Raw genomic sequence first — 19,672 nt, 5'->3', positions numbered from 1 at the left:
CCTTAGGAGGGAGAAAGGGAGGCTGACGAGGAACTTCTTTATTATCAGCACGCTGCTCACTCACCCACCCTGTCGCCTTACTTTAATTTGAGACTCCGCTGCTACATCAATGCAATTAGTATCATCAGAGGTTATGTTCGTAAAAACTTCAATGCATTACTAAAGTATTCAAATATTATCTTTAAAGCAATATAACTCGTAAAATTGTAGGGCAGCTTTCTCGATTGTGGAGCGTAATTACAATTATACACGTCGGGATTGACATTGTTAAACGTGTTAGTTGCTAACGACCTTTGAAGCTTTAGCGTTAAGCGTCAATGTGAGACACAAAAATGTGGGCATAAACACTAGCATGTCTGCCGCTTGGCATGGCTCCGAGCACGCACATCCTCATATGTCTTCTTTTCTTTCTTGCTGTATTATTTTGACCTCCGTATCCGACTGACGCCAAGATGCCATACAGTGAGTTTTCCCGGAAAAAATTGTCGAAAGCTCCTGGAATGAAAACCTGTCCGGATGGGCGATATGGACTTCCTGTCAAAGCGACAGAAGCTGTTGCACTTTCCTGCGTTTCTGATACCACACCTTTCTCCAAACCGGATGCCAAACAGGAAGAGATACAGCCTGCAGCGTCTTAGCAGCAACCATTTTTTTTATGTCTCTATCACTTCCATTAGGGTGCTTCTGCATTACGACACCACGTTGACACACGTTATGGAATACGCAGGAAACTGTAATTGAACTGTGCAGGACTATTAAGTAAGCGAAGTACTCAGTGAAGTCCGTATGTCCATCTTATCAAAGTTGTCTGATTCAAGTAGTCATGTTCAACAGCGGCTGATATATGAAACAGTAAAAAATTGTAAACAAATCTTCTATGAACCAGTTCATTTCCTTTCGTCGTCTGAAATAACATTGCACTATTTTATTTGAACGCCGGGATTTTCCAATCACTCACAGCAGCAATGCTAAGGGGACGGCTATATGAAGCTATGTATTACTGGAAAAACTTGCCCGGTATTTGTTTGTAGTGCCAATTTTCCGTAAAGTGTAGCTGATGTGCAGAAAGCTGCGAAAATAGTTGCGCAAATGAAATCGTTTACAGTAGCTCATTTTACGACAACTGCTATAGCCTGGCAATATCTAAGTTTGAGATCATCTACCAGAAGCGCAACGAGCGTCGGGCATTTTGCCTAACCTTTTTATTAAGCTGTTCTTAGCCTAGGTCAACATCTCGCTGTTCTGTGCACTCTATGGTTTTGAACTTGCATACCATAGTTGCTAGAGAACTATCGCGCGTAAAGCTTGAACTTCCTTCCCTACACGGTTGCTGGCTGCCTCAAGCGTGACTAATGGCGTGAACTGATGTCATCACAAAGAGACCGGTATACGCTCTGCTTAGACTTCGCGGCGTGTGCCTTCGTTTTCCCTAACTATGAATGCTAGCTGTCCGGCATGCGTTTCACAGTACTGCCGAATCTATGTTCATAATTCCTTCCTTTACTATTGTATAAAGTTTGTAAACAGGGATAAGATGCCTCAGAAGTCGCAGAAGTAAGTAACTTTAGGCATTTTTTCACGTGCCAACCCTAAAACAGCTATCGCAAGCAGGAGACCCGATATCCATCTTGTAATTCACTCGTATCCCATCGGCAGTGTTTCCCTACAATGTTCAACCCACCGAAGGAACGCGAAATTATATTTTTGCTGATTCATAAAGTACTAGTTTATATTAATAGATAAAGTACTAGCGTATAATATTAAAGCAATCGTTGTCGTCAAAAAATCTCAAAAGTTACCTATCGGGAACTCTCTTTCAAGGGGTTGGTACTTAGAACTTTACAGTCATGTACAACATTCAAGCATGTTTTAGGAGTCCTTCAACACGAGAGATAGCATCTCATTTTGATAACCAAACGATTGCGTATTTTGTTTTCACACGGCTTTCCAAATTTTTACGTACAATGCAACGTTGAAAATTTTAGATCAGTCGGAAAACACCTCCGACGTGTACGAATCGGTACATATGCATCAAATATACACTCAGGTGCGGCATTCGTGAAAATAAGAGGTTACAAAAAATTGTTTAGGTGATATAATATTCAAACCTATAACAATACATTTATGTGCCCATTTCTATACTCGAACTTACTGGTAAATAAGCATTGTCTCTGCACATCAGGGACTGTCAGCTACTGCATTATTATCGGGCTCTGCATATCAAAGGCATACTCTCCCTGATCCGTGTGATTTCAGCAACGAGAACTACGAAGCACCATCGACAGAGTCAAGCAGCCTTGAGAGAGCGAGGAGGTTCGTGGGACGCGATAGGTTGCGATAGGGAGTGGAGTGGAGCCACTCCACCCCCCCCCCCCCTTTCTCGAGGCTAATAACTCACTGCAGAACGCAGGGTCGTGCAGTCAATTCCCGGCCGTGGCGGCGGCATTTAGATCAAGGTGGCGTGCAACAACCTATACGTAGCAAAATTTTCAAGTACGCGAAAGAACTGCTGGTGGTATAAATTAATCCGGTGCAGGCACAGCCCTGAGGGTACTTCGATGCCAAGCACGCAAAAAACGGGCTTGTACCGTTCCCCATGTCTCTTCAATATAGCCTTAAATGTGCTGCGCACGCGTTAGCTATAGCAGATCCTCAGATCACGAGTCCATTAAAACTTAACGTGTAGTAATTTCACAGCGTAAGCTGTTATATGGGCTCATTCCATCGCCCGTTTCGGGTGGCGATGGTGTTTGCCACCGCCGCCAGTGTCCGTAGCGGCTACCGGCGGAAATGAGGAAGAAAGATGACCCAGTTCCAGCCAGGACCGAACTCGGGCCCGCTGCGCAGCAGTCAGCTGTACTATACCACTCAGCCACGCCAGCGTTTTTTTTCTTTTTCTGTACTACATGGAATTATGTGTAGTGTACTTTGAAAATTGTTACGTTACATTTGAAGAAAGGGGGTTAACTGAGGGGCCCAATTTTTATTAGTCATATCAAATGAAGCCAACAAACACTGACACCAAGGACAGCACAGGGGAAATTACTTGTGCTTAATAAATGAAATAAAGAAACGATAAATTAATCGAAATGAAAGAGGATGAAAAAAAACAACTTACATTCCCATTCCATAAGGATGTGCTGATTGTCGTTCGGATTTTTTGCTGTAGCAAATACTTGCCTCTTCTTATATCGGACATTTGCTCTGGTTTTTTTTTTTATCTTAGGCAACCACCTCGAGCCTCAAATAGCAATGCACTGTACTTTGTGCTATCGTACATATTTTCCCTTATAATTTCTTCTCATTCTTGTAAATCTCCGTGGTCTTTTTTGTTTCCATTCTTTGCATCCAATTCACCGTTTCGGTTTCTCTCACTTTTCTTCTGACGACTCCTCGTTGTCTATCTGCACTTCGTTGTCTATCTGAAGTGGCAATCCAGGGAGCAACAAAAGGGCGCAATTTTTCCGTTTTCCAGCGGATGAGAGGTAAGCAGACTTGTTCAGCAGTCGTTATGAGGAAACAAGTGCATAACAGCTCTAGTTAGGACGAAACGAAAGATCTTCCGTGCTTGTTTTCTAGTGAATATCTTTTTCGGTTTGGCGTGGCGCATTTTTCTGCGGTGTTCTAAGAAACCGAAGAGCTATTTTTAAACCGAAGAGCTAAATTTCGCTTGGGCATATGTTAGCGGTTACTCTTCATTTCTTCCGCGTGTAGCAAACTTGCAATTTATATCTGCCGAAGGTATTTAAATGCTCGCTGCACAAACTGGCTATGCTGGAGAGCATTCCGGTGACCAGTTTTTTATTACATTACCATCTTCCAATGGTCATGAGCACGGCAGAAGTTAAAAAAAAGATCAATTATGTTGCAGTCGCCGTTTGCGTTTTGAATTACGAAAACTTTGAGTTACTTATGTGACCACATAAGTTCGCCTCACTTTTTAACCTGTGCCAAGAAGGACAGAATATTTTAGTCGCTTCTTCGTACTCTAAACTTAGGTTTCGCTTTTAAATGTTCTTCAGTGATGACCACGCTCTATTTTGTCCATTTTTCAGATGTGACATATGGCGAAATGACCCTAAAGGAGGAGTCCTAGGGGCTGGGGGCTGGGGCTGAGATGGGAGCAGATGTATAACGGCTACGGCCTCTGCTCGGACCACTTCACGGAAAAGGACTACGCCGACCCTGTCGTGGTTGGCTGCGCCGACTACTGGAGCAAAAGAGTGGTACCTTATCGATGAAGGTAAAGAAAACAAGTTATTAGTGGTTGCCAGTGCTTCAGTAGTTCATTACTTTCGTGCAAAAACCACTTGACATCGGTCGGCGCAAATGTCATGAGCACGGCAAGCGCTGCGTTTTCCTCGTCGTTTGTTATGGCGCCGGGTGCCCTGTGACGTTTCGCAGCGAAGTTTGCTCCGCGTGCGCCAAGAAAGCGCGTGCTTGTCAGTTTCTCGTTATCGTTTACTTGCCTGAGGTGTGCGATATTACCGATTATAGGCTAAAATAAAAAGCCGAACAGCTTTTGCTGACAACAAGCGAATTCACGTTAGTAAAATGTCACGCAGAAGAGTGGACACTCGAGCCGTTTCACGGCCGAGCCATAAAGAAAGAAATATGGCCGAGCTAAGGAGCTTCGCCGATTCCGCCAGGTGGCAGAGCACATCAAGAAAAATGTGGCTGTGGCTGCGGCTGCGGCAAGCAGCTTGACAGGCGGCCCGACCCAACACGTGCGAAGCCTAGTCAGGCCCCGTCGCGGTGCTCTTTGTGTAAAATGCGCCCAAGGATCGTTGTTGGGTTCTTCTGCCAGCATCTGGCATTACTGCTTCGTCGCCGTTTCATGTTAAGGCCACAGGAAGCTCTTTTACACGTTGTTAAAGACTTATTCTCTTCGCATTTTGTTATGTCACTGTTAGCCGCATTAGCAAGTGACGGCGGCCTTGAAGCCATAAACAGCTGCTGCCCATTTGCTACGCTGAGTTTACTTTCGCATTCTTTTTTTTTTATGCGCAGCAATGAGCGGTGATGCTAGCGATAACAGCGACGTCGCAGCGCCCGAGCTGCTAGGCACGTTCGATACAATGACGAAGTTAGAACATAAAATGGTTCCTTAAGAAATGCGGCCTGTGAACACGTGCCATTCGGGGCAGAGAGCTTTATGTTACGCGCGGCGGCTTCTGAAAAAGTATGGTGCTCCACTTTTGCAAAGGAAAGGTAGCTATTTCTAATTGGATTGGTTTGGAGCAAACTTTATTTGTGCCTGCAGTTGGGCGCTCGCGCGCCCCGACAAGGGCCTGCGTCATCTACGAAGTCGCCGTTACTCGGCGTGGGCTATTTCTACAGCGGTACACGTGCAATATTTGCAGTATGCCAATAATGCCTGCTCTCTAAACCTATGTAGCAGGCTATGTGCGCTCGAGCGTTGTTAACTGTTTTGCATTGGGCTGAGGATACGTGTTTACATGTTTTAACTTAGTATGGAGTCCTTACCGTAGAAAGTTTCTTGTTTCTTAGCATTTATAACAGCGCTTTCTTGACCTTATATCAGAAAAATATGCATTCCATGAAGGAACGCAGTATTCCCATTCTAAAGCTTTGAAGGCTTCCGTATTGCTTATACGAAGGAACGTAGCGTCTACATTCAATTGTTTAGAAGCCTCCAGTATTGCTTACCTTCTGCCTAAAACAAGAAAGGGGCTGACAGATGGAATAGCACACTGTGGTATAAAGTTTGTAAACAGGGATAAGGTGCCTCAGACAGGCTGGCCAACGTTTCAATAGCAGGACCTATCTTCGTCAAAGGTAACCTTGACGAAGATAGGTCCTCCTATCGAAACGTTGGCCAGCCTGTCTGAGGCACCTTATCCCTGTTTACAAACTTTATACCTTCTGCGTGTCATTCTACGTATGGCAGGCATGTCCACTATTTCCTCAAAATATATTCTACAGCCAAAGGACATCAGGCATATTCCAGGGCAAATTTCCAATATCAGAAGACGATTGCAAGGCTTCGAAGACAGCAGGTGAGGACGCCCAACACAAACTGCTTAATTGCAGCTGTTTAATGACGGGCGTACTCGTTTACGCATTCGAGATGAGGATGTTGGTGCGCGCCCAATTATTTTTGTAGCCAATTTATTTTGGCACTCAACCATTCACATAATTTTGATACCTTTATTAAGTGCAAGAAAAGTGTCATATTTTTTGCTTGTAAAACAATCACATCTTGAGCAAATTAATTGCTGGCGTGTCTGTGTAGTATTTTTTTTATTATCTGGATAGTTGCAACACATCTTGTATGTGCTTTGCTGATGTAAAATTATGCCATCACGCCATTAATTTCCGACTATTCTTCATTATACCGGTGCCACACGAGCACTTTCGATCGCGATCAAGCTCGATCCAGATCTAAGTTCTCGACTGCGATCGGCTCCCTCGCCCAGCTTGCGCAAAAGAACCACTCGTGACCGAGAAGTTCAAATCGGATCGGGCTTGATCGCGATTAAAAGTGCGCCCTGGGACACCCGTATTACTTGCATTTCACGGTTTCTTCCAGTTTTCATGTATGTGCCTCTTAGTTTGGCTGCAATAAATTGTTCTCTGCTATTTTCGTACTCTTGGCTCTGCAGCAAGTTTATTTATATTTAAGGGACATGGCACATTTATTTACGATACTCCTTTTGGCGTGAGTTACTAGACGTACAATATCACATGCGATAAAGTTCTACTTCCACAACAGTTGGCATGATTGTTGCGCTAAGTTACAGCTTGAAACAGCAAATATAAATTTAAATAAAACCAACATAAACTGAAACACCTTTGCGCGCTCGTCGTCGCAACATATAAAAGCGGCACAAGCGCCGGCATGAAACCACTCGATTAAAGCAATGGTATGGGTCACGAAAAAAAAAAAAGAAACGAAACTGAAATCATCGCCTCCGAGATACGACGGCGTGCGGGGACCATCTTGGAGGCTGATGCGTTTCGCCGATTCCGCTAGGTGCGCTGAGAGCCAAAGTCGGCCGCAGGCGCCTACGAGACTGTGCACTCTTTACGTTTACTGTTTTACTCCATGGTCGCGCTTCGCTTGGCGCTACAGCATACGACACGGTGAGGCCAGTTCTTGCCACGCACTGCAGTCTTCTCTCTGAGCTTGGTTTGTCGCTTTATAGCAGAAATTCTTCCGGAGCAACAATTCCAATGATCAGTTGCCCAGCAACTTTAAACTATTGGAAATTAGTTTTGCTCTTATGGGTATATTGCAGAAAAATAGAGCCAAAGTAAACGAAACGCTCAATTACCTATTCCTTAACAAGATGAATCAAAACTTTCAACGATCCAGAAAACTAGCTCTAGAAGCTGATCCCTAGTATTCTCAGCCAGCTAGTGAGAAACCAGCAATGCTGATGTTACATAAATGTAAAGCAGCACTCCAACTCGGAACATTGCTTATTAAATTTTTGGGCGTACATCTACTTGAAATCCTGCAACCAAGTATAATGACAAGTAGCCTGCGTGAATTAAAAGTACTCTTTTAAGAAAACAGTTCCGTTTTTTTGTCACGCGCACTAGAAATTTGATAATGAACGGGCTTTTCATTTTGTGTTTTCATGTCGTGAAGCGATGTCATATGGCATACATGTGTTGCCAATGGAATTTGCTTTTCAGTGGAGCATGACACTCAAGCATAGACAGGGCGCTGCGCTTGTACCGTGTGCCTGTGTGTAGTGTTCCTTGACACAACGTACAACGTCGGCGAAAATTTCCCAACTAGCCTGACGAGATGTTGAGATGGTGTATCTGCCTTTACAGGTTCTACACTGGAGCAGCGAGGCCAAATGCGAAAAATATACTCACCAGAGACCGCAGGTGTCATCAACAGACTGAGAGATGATACACAAAGGTATTGCAAATCAGCTAAGTTAGAGACCTGCCGAAAGATTACCACGAGGGAAGCACTAGAGGGGTTGATGTATCGTGCGAGCCTAGAGTTCTACCAACTCTTGCAGTGCCAGGTGACGATCCATTGTCACAAGAGGAAGAGAAGGACATGGATATATGTTTTCCGGAGCACGTTGGTGTGGTCGCACAGTTGTACGGTGTGTCCACTGTACTGAGAGATAAGCTAAACAGCAGTGTACCGTAAGAAATATTTTGTTCTAATAAGTGTCGCATAGACATGCTGCTGTAATTCACGATGCGTGGCTTATGCTGCACATAAATGAAATCAATTTGGTTCTCACAAAAGAGCGCGAGTGAAGACCCGCTGCAAAAAGAAAGCTTCAAACGCTTGAAAAATGAAGAAAAATTTTCTTACTGATATTTTATTCTTTTTGTAATTCCGAATGTTCTTAGGGCGGCCTCCTGATTAGCCTATCTTTAGAAAATATTTCGGCATATTTCAATATTTGCATAAACATTGTGCAACGTATTCGTTCTGCAGACAGTCCGTACTCCCACACTTGCACCCTCTCTTCAAAGATTATTACACAGCTACCATACATGGATCTTGGGATGCTAGAATCTTCTTGAGCTTACTTCAGTTAAGTTGTGCAAGTACTAATGTTGCTCAGCAAACTTGACTTCAGTGGTTTCATTAATATACATAAGTGTGAGGAGAAGGAGTTTCGGTTTGATAAACTTTATTAAAGGGGGGAGGGGGGTGTCCTTTCGGCAAAGTCACGAATAATCTCAATGGGCAAAGAAAGCATGCTTTGCCACAAACGTGTGTTCTAGAAAAGTTGAAATGCTTTGGCCTCCTTATTGTGTCGACACCGAAATTCTCATGGCGGATGACCTCCAGCCAGTGACGATAGTCGTAACATAGCTCTGACATCTGTCCTATGCTTCAAACAAGCCGAACTAAACTGAGCCTATAGGCTCTGTAAAAGAAATAGCATAATGTAGATTCGGCATGTTAGAGGAAGGTCTTGAAAACCATTCAAAAAAGAATTGTTCTGAGCAAGTAGTGCTGATGCATTGAATCCAGGCGACTTGCGTTGCTTTTAGAAAATATTTCTCCACGCCTCGAAGCTACGCATTCAATAATACTGTTGTGAATTACTCTGCTCTTGCCCAACCTCTACTGACAATCAACAGCCGATTGACGCATGCTTCCCCTGCATTTACTGTTTCTCGACAAAACGAAAGAAAAAACTTTGCGCTATTGGTTGTTATTGTCTTGGAACTGTGGCATTTATGCCTAGATGACGATAGAACAAACGAAGTGCATTGCATATCTTAAGAAACATCTGCAATATGCTCGCGAGGAATTTCCTAATGATACCTTGTTCGCAATGTTATAGATGTGAATGAAGCTCTAGTGGTCTTACATGTCGTACTGCCATACAAAACTACATATGAAAAAAGACTACAGGCATTTTCCCATTATAATCTGCTGAATATTTATCGGCACATTTGCACAAGGGGAGCTATCCAGGGAATTTATTAGGCATAGCATGTTGTTTGGACTGGCAAGTACACCTTTTGTACGGAATAAAAAAAGGAAGGTTTTGTTACTGGTATGCGAAAAATGTGGATCTGCTGCTCTTGATAATCCTTTTATTATTCACAAATAAGTGTTATGACAAAAATTACTTCGGTATAGTTGTGTTGTGCACGTCAAGCAAATATGGCCTCTGTAGCAATTTTCTGTATACATATTAGAAATCGTAGAAAGCTGTCATATGTGTGTATGATCGTAGTACAGAATGTGCGCATTTGTGCTGAATAATGAATGAGATACACAGATCTACATTCCCCGCAGGGGCGTCTGCGTCAGCAGGCGTTTGGTGTGTTGCGACACCACGTACCCGAGCACACGAGGGTTGGACCCTCCCGCGCGTAGCCGTGCGCGGCTTAGCCGTGTCCGGGGAAAGGGGGATCCTGGGGGTTGAGCCGATGCCGAGTGATCGGACCTTTAAGGCCCCCCGGCGGAGGCAACACACTTTTTTGGCCTCTGCTTCACGTAGACGGCACCCCCGGACTGACCCACCCGGGGGAAATCGGTAGTCGCCTTTTCCTGTCTCTCTCTTCTCAAACCTTCGTCTTTATCTCTCACTTTACATCTTTCCTGTCTTCTTCTCTCTTCCATTTACTTCCTTTCTCCACGGCGGCAAGGGTTAACCTTGTGTGGATATCCTACCTTGGGTAGACCATATTGGGTTATAGTGATGGCGTACGGCTGGCGTCGTGCAGGCTTGTACACAAGCTGTGCCGCGTCCCCTCGTTGGGCTCCGTGGTGGGCGGTCGGCGCTGTTGCCGAACATACACATTTTCCTATGGCAGCGCAAGCCTCTTTTGTTTATGATCGGCGTCTGAAGAGATGCCGCACCGAAGTGCCATTTCAATTTTCCTTTCAAAGCAACGCCCCAACATTTCCAAAGTACTATGTAGTGCATAGTGAAAGCAACATTCCGGTAAGGAAACTCTCTCCTTTCCTGGTAGCGAAGTGTCTGAAAGACAAAATCGGACCAACATACAAAGCATCCAAAATGTCTAGCGGGGACCTCCTCCTAGAACTGAATAACAAAGATCAAGCAGATAAGCTCTCTGAACTTACCAGTAATGGCGAAGCGACAGTGACTGTTTCAGGCCACAGAACACTTAATACAAGCAGGGGAGTAATACCTGAAGAAGACTTCATTGGTTTAGGCGACGAGGAATTGCTGGAAGGTTTCCAGGAACAAAATGTCACCAAAGTACAAAGAATAGTAATCAGAAGAAACGATCAAGAAATCCCCACCAAACATGTTATACTCACCTTCGGAACAAGCGTAATGCCTACTTCACTCGATGCAGGTTATGTCAAAGTCAATGTGAGACCGTATATCCCGAATCCCAGACGGTGTTTTAAGTGCCAAAGATTTGGACATGCCTCACATGCATGCCGAGGACAAACAACTTGTGCTAAATGCAGCTCCAACGACCACCAATCAGAGAATTGCACTTCTTCGCCACATTGTGTTAACTGCAAGGGAGATCACCCAGCTTATTTGCGGTCCTGCCCTTGCTGGAAAAAAGAAAAAGAAGTCATTGCACTAACTGTTAAAGAAAAAATCTCGTTCTTCGAAGCCAGAAAAAGACTTTCGTACCTTCCCCGACGAAGTTATGCCGAAGTGACGCAGGCGGGGGCAGCGTCACAGAGGCCTGCAGAGTCCTCCGAGCCCACGCGCAGTGGTGCCGCAGTGACTCCTCCCGCCCCCGTGGTGGAAGCAGTCAGTACTGCTCCACCCTCTTCGACGGCCCTGCAGACACCAGCCCCGCAGGGCCCCAAAATCAAACGAACCCCAAGGCCCGAGGCACGTGTCTCGGCGCCTAACTCTCGGTCCTCCAGCGCCTCAGAGAGAGCTATGGAGGTCGAAGTAAAAACCTCGGTGTCATCGACACCCAAGGACAAGCGCTCTCTGGAGAGCTTAAAGAGGGACAAACTCCCAATAACTACTCTCAATAAGAAGGCGATAACCTGAAGGTTATCGCTCCTTTGTATCACCCTTCTTCAGATCTAAGTCACCTAATATCTTTTTTATCTCCTATTCAACTTTTAAAGCCATTTTTTACCCTTCAATTCCATAATGGCTTTTATTATTCACTGGAATTGTAGAGGTCTTTTACATAACTTAGGTGACATTAAAGACCTGTTATTTAACTTCTCTCCTGTGGCCTTATGTCTTCAGGAAACAAACCTAGGTGAAAAACACAAACATATATTAAAAGGCTTCACTGTTGTACGGCGCGACCGTACTCAGATGAACCGGCTTTCGGGTGGTGTAGCCATTGTTGTGCAGGGCGGTATTGCACTCAGAGAAGTTCCGATTACCAGTCACATAGAAGCCGTTGCTGTCACTGTCATAACTCACAAAACCATCACCATTTGCTCCCTGTATATCCCACCCCACACCCATTTTACCACTAAACACTTGGAAAATAGAACGGGTCAATTACCGGAGCCATTTGTTTTAGTGGGGGATTTTAATGCTCACGGTACTCTTTGGGGTAGCACCAAAACTGACCAAAGAGGGCAAATGGTTGAGGGTTTTATTCTATCAAATGGTATCTGCCTTTTAAATTCAGGTGCACCGACATACTTTTCACCGACTTCCCGCACTTTTAGTTGTTTAGATTTAGCGTTTTGCTCACCGTCTCTTTTTAATGATCTTAAATGGGAAACCATCGACAAGTCTTATGGCAGTGATCACTTGCCCGCAATCATCAAATTTCTATCATCACCACCAACCATAGTCACTAGGCCACGCCAGTGGAAATTACAGCTCGCTGACTGGCCGACTTTTACGGAAAACGCGAAACTGGAAGTCGTCTTTTCCCAAGAACTAAGCATTGATGAACTTAACAAAAAATGACTGAGGTGATAATCTCTGCAGCAGAAAAGGCAATACCCCAGTCATTCGGTATTGTACACAAAAGGTTAAATCCCTGGTGGACGAACGAGTGTACCGAAGCCAAAAAGAAACAAAATAAGGCCTGGGGAATCCTACGTCGGTACCCCACTTATAACAATCTTTTAAATTTCAAACAGGCCAAAGCCAAAGCACGATTTATTCGAAGGCAGGCAGAGAAATCGTCATGGCAAAAATATGTATCTTCCATTAATAATACGGTCACGTCAAAACGAATGTGGGACCAGGTAAGGAAATTTAAAGGAGAGTACACGTCATACACAATACCACTACTGACATGTCCAGGCACACAAACAACACTACAGGACCAGGCCAACTCATTAGGGGAACACTTTTACAACATCTCCTGCTCAGCACACTATTCAAATTCATTCTTAAAATATAAAGAATCGGCGGAGAAACAGAGACTGCCCACCACTGGGGCTTCAAAGGAACCTTACAATAAATTTCTGACAATACAAGAACTGAACAGGGTTCTCTCTGCCGGTAAAAAAACAGCAACAGGTCTTGACCGTGTGCATTACACAATGTTGGCACACCTATCTCAAGCATCAGCAGAAACACTTCTTAAATTTTTCAACAAGATCTGGGAATCTGGAGTAATGCCTACAGACTGGAAAAATGCAGTAATAGTGCCTTTTTTGAAACCAGGTAAACCCACAACGTCCGCAAGCAGCTACAGGCCCATTGCCTTAACAAGCTGTCTAGCCAAATCCTACGAGAGTATCATAAACATAAGGCTCACATTCATCCTTGAATCACGGAACCTGATAGACACGCACCAGTGCGGTTACAGAAAGGGCTGCTCGACAACTGACCACCTCGTACGACTAGAACATGAAATACGTAACGCGTTTCTACACAAACAACACTGTCTCACAGTATTTTTCGATCTAGAGAAAGCGTATGATACCACGTGGCGGTATGGAATTTTAAGAGACCTGGCTGACTTGGGAGTACGTGGTAGAATGCTAAACTGTCTATCTGATTTTATGGCAAATAGAACATTTCAGGTGCGTCTCGGCACAATACTTTCACGCACATTTACACAGGAAAATGGCGTTCCACAAGGTTGTATTCTGAGCACGACACTCTTCATAATCAAAATGAACTCTGTTAATAAGATCATACCATCCTCTGTAATGCACTCGATATATGTCGACGATTTGCAAGTGGCTTGCCGTGCCTCAAATCTACCCACTTGCGAAAGACAACTACGAATAACCATAAATAACCTTACACAATGGGCTGATAATAATGGATTCCGGTTTTCAACGGACAAAACTGTAGCAGTTCTCTTCTCCCAGAAACGAGGGTTACACGTCAATCCAGTCCTCACATTGCATGGTACAACCTTGCCGGTCAAAGAAGATTACAAATTTTTAGGCGTAACATTTGACACAAAGCTGAACTTCCTGGCCCACATTAACACAACTAAAATTAAAGCAAAGAAAGCATTAAATATCCTCAAGGTGCTATCCCACAAGCACTGGGGATCTGACCGAACTTGCCTACTACGTATATACCGGTCCCTCGTACGTAGCATCCTCGACTACGGTAGTGTAGTTTATGGTGCAGCTAGGCCGTCATACATCAAGCGACTGGATCCAGTTTATAATCTCGGCCTACGACTGGCAAGCGGCGCCTATAGAACATCGCCTGTCCGAAAATTATATGTTGACTGCAATGAGCCGTCCTTACAGCAACGGAGAGCACTACTTACACTTTCCTATGTACTACGAATTCGATCATCACCACAACATATATGCTACAACATCGTTACACAGTGCAAATCAAGGACACACTACACAAGCAAACCAAACATGATTCGGCCACTAATCTTACGACACGAAGAACACTGTCAGGCTTATGATGTTCCTCACGAGGCCGAGCAGGTTGCTGAAAGGCCACCAAGATTGCCACCATGGTACAACTTTTCACAGCTATGTGACTGGACACTAACACATCTGAAGAAAAAAGACATTCCCCAAGAACACATAATACAAGAGTTCCGAGCTATACAAGAAAAATATAAACATTACACGGAATTTTACACCGACGGCTCCAAAACACAAGAATACGTAGGTGTCGGAATAATTGCGAAAAATTGGCAAAATAGCATTCGGATAAATAATTTTTCTTCAGTGTTTACCGCCGAAGTTTTCGCAATATGGACGGCAGTAAAAAAATTACCAGTGACAAGCAGACGAATGCTATCATATATACCGATTCGTTAAGCGCACTCAGAGCTCTGAACATTAACTCCGCGTCCGAACCCCTACTTGGTGATATCCTAAACATGTTGGCCTATAACGAATATGGAAGAACCATACGATTCTGCTGGGTCCCAAGCCATGTCGGGATACCAGGGAATGAAGCAGCAGATAGATGCGCGTTCATGGCAGCACACAAAAATATAACGCAAACAACACTTCCATACAAAGTCAGTATCCGAGCTATTCATAAGGCCCTGACATTAAACTGGCAACTAGGATGGGACTCTTGCACAAATAACAAGTTACACACAATAAAACCCCAGCTTAGAGAATGGAAGTCGTGCTGTCACCAGCAACGCTTCTATGAGGGGATCCTGTGTAGACTCCGAATCGGACACACACACCTGACACACAATTTTCTACTTAAAAACAAAAACCCGCCTACTTGCGAGAAGTGCCATGAACCACTCACCATAATGCACATTATTATGACATGTCGAAATATTGAAACACAGAGACAAAGGCTTTTACAGAATCTTTACAACTTACACATACCTTTACACCCCGCATCAATACTCGGAGACGAACCGCTAGTGCCCTTCGCTGACTTGTTCAGCTTTCTAGAAGAAACCGGTTTTTTACACAGAATTTAAGGTAACACAGCTTCCACTGCTTTAACATCTGAATTCTTCATATCTTGTGGCTGGCGCAGCATGGCCTTAGTCGCTTTTGCGCCATTAAACCCGAATTAACTAACTAACTAACAGATCTACATTATTGTGTTGTGTATGAATGCCATACGTGGACAATTTTAAAGTGTCTAATCGGTAAATATACAGGTGCCAAATTCATTTCGGTTTTCATTCGTAAATTATTTTGCCGCTGGTCGGCTTCCTTTGCTAGTGATATGTGCAACGTAATGATTTGGTGCGCCTCCACTCTTACGCTCAATTCTAGTGTATGAATGTTTTCTTAATATAGGCGCTAGTTGCATTTTAGAAATGTATAATTAATATTGTACTGGTAATTTCATTTACCCAGCCTGCCACTTTCACTATGTAGTCTAAAATTTAAAAAAAAAACGGAACGTATCAGGCGTCCTAATATCCAGTCGGCAGTGAATTCTGTTTAAAGTAAACATTTATGTTGCTCCAGGTGCAGAGTCCAAGTGATGCCGTGTCGGGCTTATTTCCGGACTCATAGAATATCTGAACTATTAGAAAATCTAAACTGGATGGTTTTTGACTCACTCATTGCAACTTGGCAATTCGAGAGATTTGCGCAAGGGCATCAAGGGCCGTATTCAGAAAAAAAGTTATTCCCTTAGAAGTGTTCGTATAAGAGCACGTGTTGGCCGATCGTGTTGCTGGATGCATTTATTTGTATTTATTTATTCATGATTTCCTCTTCTTCTTCTTCCTATTATTATTATTATTATTATTATTATTATTATTATTATTATTATTATTATTATTATTATTATTATTATTATTATTATTATTATTATTATTATTATTATTATTATTATTATTATTATTATTATTATTATTCGCGATTGAAGCTGACCATTCGGAAGCAGCACTTATGAATGACAAGCCTTGTGAATTCACTCCCTCCCCTCCCCCATTGGCTTGAAAGCGAATGCGGAGCGCAGCGGGGATTGAAAGGTGAGCACGAGGCGGAAAGCGGAGGAGGAGAGTATGGCGAAAAGGGGGAGGAGGAAAGGAGAGTGCAGCACGAGACTGCGAGATGGCGCCATAGCAGTTGTAGTCTGATTCTATGCGCGACGCAAATTGTGTAGTACTTTGTGGGAGCCACACGCGCTCCAGGGATTACACTGGAACCTTCGACGAGTCATGTATAAAAGACGACGCGCTTGAGCCGCAGCTAAGATTTTCGACGATCGCTGACTCTGCTCGCCGCTGTCGTTGTGTTTAAGTGTTACTTGTTGTGCAACGCTTCGTTATCTGTTTGCAACCTACCGCACGAGAGAGATTGTCCACGCCAGCGAATATATCGCGAAATGAAAACCCGTATAGCTGCACCCAAATGTCGTATTGTGGAATATCGTAATCATCGGTGAATTTTTTCAGCTCACTCGGCCTTTTCTCTTTGTTTGTTTATTTCTGCAATGTGTGTGTCTATAACTGTGGTTACCATATATGCCGAACGGGATGCTATCATTCAAGCCTTCCTGACCACCTGAGCAACTGCAGTAGCAGGCTTTTTTTCAACACGGCGTCGATGTTCAACATGGTGATCCTCGAGTATCTTTCAATGACTTCGCTCACCGCTTTCTCTCCAATGCCATACTTTACGCGCTCGTGCTGGAGACAATACAAACACTGAACGATTTTGACGAAGTATCACTTACACATTGGTCGACATGCTGTCAATGTACATTTCCTCTGATAACTAGGATATGAACGTGGTGTTGTCTTTCGTGATATCATAGCTCCTGATTCACATGTTTTATTTCTCCGCAAGGAAAGTGGAAAAAAAATACTTTTCAAGAAAAGCGTCAGGAAAGGAGGCACAAGCTCTCCAATGCTACTTACTACAAGCTTAAAAAATATATTGAAGCTATCAGACTGGGAAGGATCAGAGGGATTTTCAACAGATATGTCAAGAGCATTCAGCCTGTAGATTCCATTGTCGTGTTCAGCAACGCTGGAGACACATTGCAATGAATGATTGAGGACTTTAAACGAGAAAGTGTAGGAGTAGGGGTGAAGAGTAGTAGGCTGCTGACAAATAGAATTCATTGAACCATCTTTAGCAGAACAAAAGCAACATGGACAAAGAAAGAAAAATACGACAACACACCGCCATGTTGTCGTGTTTTTCTTTCTTTGTCCGTATTCCCTTTGCGCTTTTACAAAACGTACTATGAATCCTAACCAATTCGTCCATGTTGCTATTTTGCTCCTACAAAACTTATGTTGAACAGCCTTCCAAGCCAACAAATATTCATGATCGGCAATCAGCCTCTGGAATCAGAGTACCCATTATAATGGTGAATTACTCACAGGGGACCCTAATGACGAGAAGGAAACTACAGTACAATACAGCAGGCATTACGAAATCATTACCTGTAGCTCGCCGCTGTCGTTGAAAATAATTGTGCACAATGATTGCATTCTACCGGTACTAACGTATAGGAGAAAGACTCGAAAGTTAACAAAGACTCTTGAGAACATGTTAAGGGGCATCCAACGAACGATGGAATGAGATATGTTAAGCGTAAAGTTGAGACAGGAGGAGAGCGGTATGCATCAGAGAGCACACGGGGGTTGCCAATATTCTACTTGACATTAGGAGGAAAAAGTGGAGCAACGCAGGTCACGTACTTCGTAGGGAATATAATCGGCGGTCTATAAGAGTTACAGAGCAGCTGCTAAGGGAAAGGAAGCGCTTTCGAAGATGGCAGAAAATTGGGTGGGGTGATGAAGTTAAGAAGCTTGCCGACACAACTTGGAATCAGCTAGCGCAGGTCCAGAGTAATTGAAGATCCATGGAAAAGGCCTTCATCCTGCAGGGGACAAAGAATGGCTGATAATGTTTTACAACATGCAAAATTCATCCTGAGTTTTAACGCACTGTCACTTTTCAACCGCAGTACGCTTCGTACTGCGATTCCGCATTCACATCATGTTTACAGAACGGCATCTGCCGCCGATTGGATACCCCAACGTGAATCTTGGCATCGTATTACATGCTCAATCACGGCTTCGAACAAAGTGCGTTAATATAATATGATCGAGGGGCTGTTCCTATTTAATCCGGAACCAGCTTTAATGTTAAATAGTTGTGTGTTTTGCGTGAGACGCGGCGCAGTATTCTGGCGTGCCCTTGAACGTGGGCTCTAACGAAGCTGGTAAATTTAAGGAAGTGTTGGCGCTCTTCGTTATGCTGATGCTCACTGATTAACCATGTCTTCCATGAGGTGCCGCTTATGCTATGAAAAATACTGTAATTAGGGGCTCCAAGCCCTGACGTCACCAAGCTATGATTTATTACTGGTGAAAAAGATGCAGTAGCCGCTCCACTATGCATTTTGGTTCTGTCATAATGTGGTCACCTGAAATTTAAAAACGAACTCTTGACATTGTGCAAATCATCACAGTGTTTCATCAGCTGAGGGGACGCCGAGGAGAAGCGATGAATGCTTACACGATGTCAAAGTGGGAGATGCAGCGAAACTTGCACGTACCAACGTTACGTCGCGAATTTTCTGTCATAAATTTGGCAGGGGCGGTAGCCACTGATTCTTCTTTGATTCGTCTTTCATGGCCTCTTTCATAGCTTTCCATGTCTTCTACAGGGATCCTATGCGAAGGGAGTGCGCGTTTCGTTGTTGGTGGACGCTCAACAGCATCGTCAACCAGTGCAATATACAGGGTTCCGGATGCCGAGGATGCTGATATTGAGCCTATGCATGACATTAGAACCGCACCTGCAACCGTGTGCAGCACAATCACATAATATCCCGATGTGAACATTGTCTACCATCGCCGGTACCGTGAGCATTAGCGCTCGCCGCAGGATCAGCATCGAACGACAATCCCTGCTGTGTGCTGCTTGACGTGCCTTGAGGCCATATGAACTATTTATTATGCAGTTTTCTTTTGTTTCTTTCCCCTAATTACTCTAGAAAGAAAGACATTTAAGCACTTTATAATATGATCGTGGCGGTGATGTTGCTACTGGTGGAGTTAGCCTGGCAGATCTGGCCGGCAATTCCAAATTCTAAGCGTGTATTTCTATACGCCAAATATATTACCATGTGCCCATCGATCCTGTCTCTCGCGGAAGTGTGAGAAGGATGCGTTACACTTCCACTGCCCTTGTCATGACGGCGGCATGGTGAATGGGATAGTGCGATTGCTCTTGTCGGCGCTGTAGTAGACGCCCGAAAAGGAAGTAGTCGACAAGGTGCCCGTAGTAATTTGCCCTGAGAATGTAGCCTCAACTACAGATGCATGATGTGTGGTTATGCTATCAATTGAACGCACTTATTTCTTTCCTTGTTGTTTAATTCTC

The 19,672-nt window shown here is 43.9% G+C and overlaps 1 protein-coding gene across 2 annotated transcripts in view; it reads left to right on the top strand.

Moving 5' to 3' along the window:
* The first annotated feature begins 4,110 nt into the window (after positions 1-4,110).
* LOC139046701 (uncharacterized) overlaps positions 4,111-19,672 on the top strand; it is a 32,979-nt gene continuing 17,417 nt past the window's right edge. Inside the window, exons 1-2 of one of the 2 annotated variants that reach the window (XR_011511524.1) lie at positions 4,111-4,243; positions 7,810-7,900. The gene's annotated coding sequence lies outside the window, so the exon portion shown is untranslated. Of the gene's footprint in view, positions 4,244-7,027; positions 7,108-7,809; positions 7,901-19,672 lie in introns of those variants that run through there. The other variant, XR_011511521.1, reaches the window with a different exon arrangement.

The sequence above is a fragment of the Dermacentor albipictus genome, chromosome 1 (assembly GCF_038994185.2).
Source record: "Dermacentor albipictus isolate Rhodes 1998 colony chromosome 1, USDA_Dalb.pri_finalv2, whole genome shotgun sequence".
Taxonomy (NCBI): Eukaryota; Metazoa; Arthropoda; class Arachnida; order Ixodida; family Ixodidae; genus Dermacentor; species Dermacentor albipictus.
Note: the sequence above shows the minus strand (reverse complement) of the source record. Positions and strands in the feature narration are given on the sequence as shown.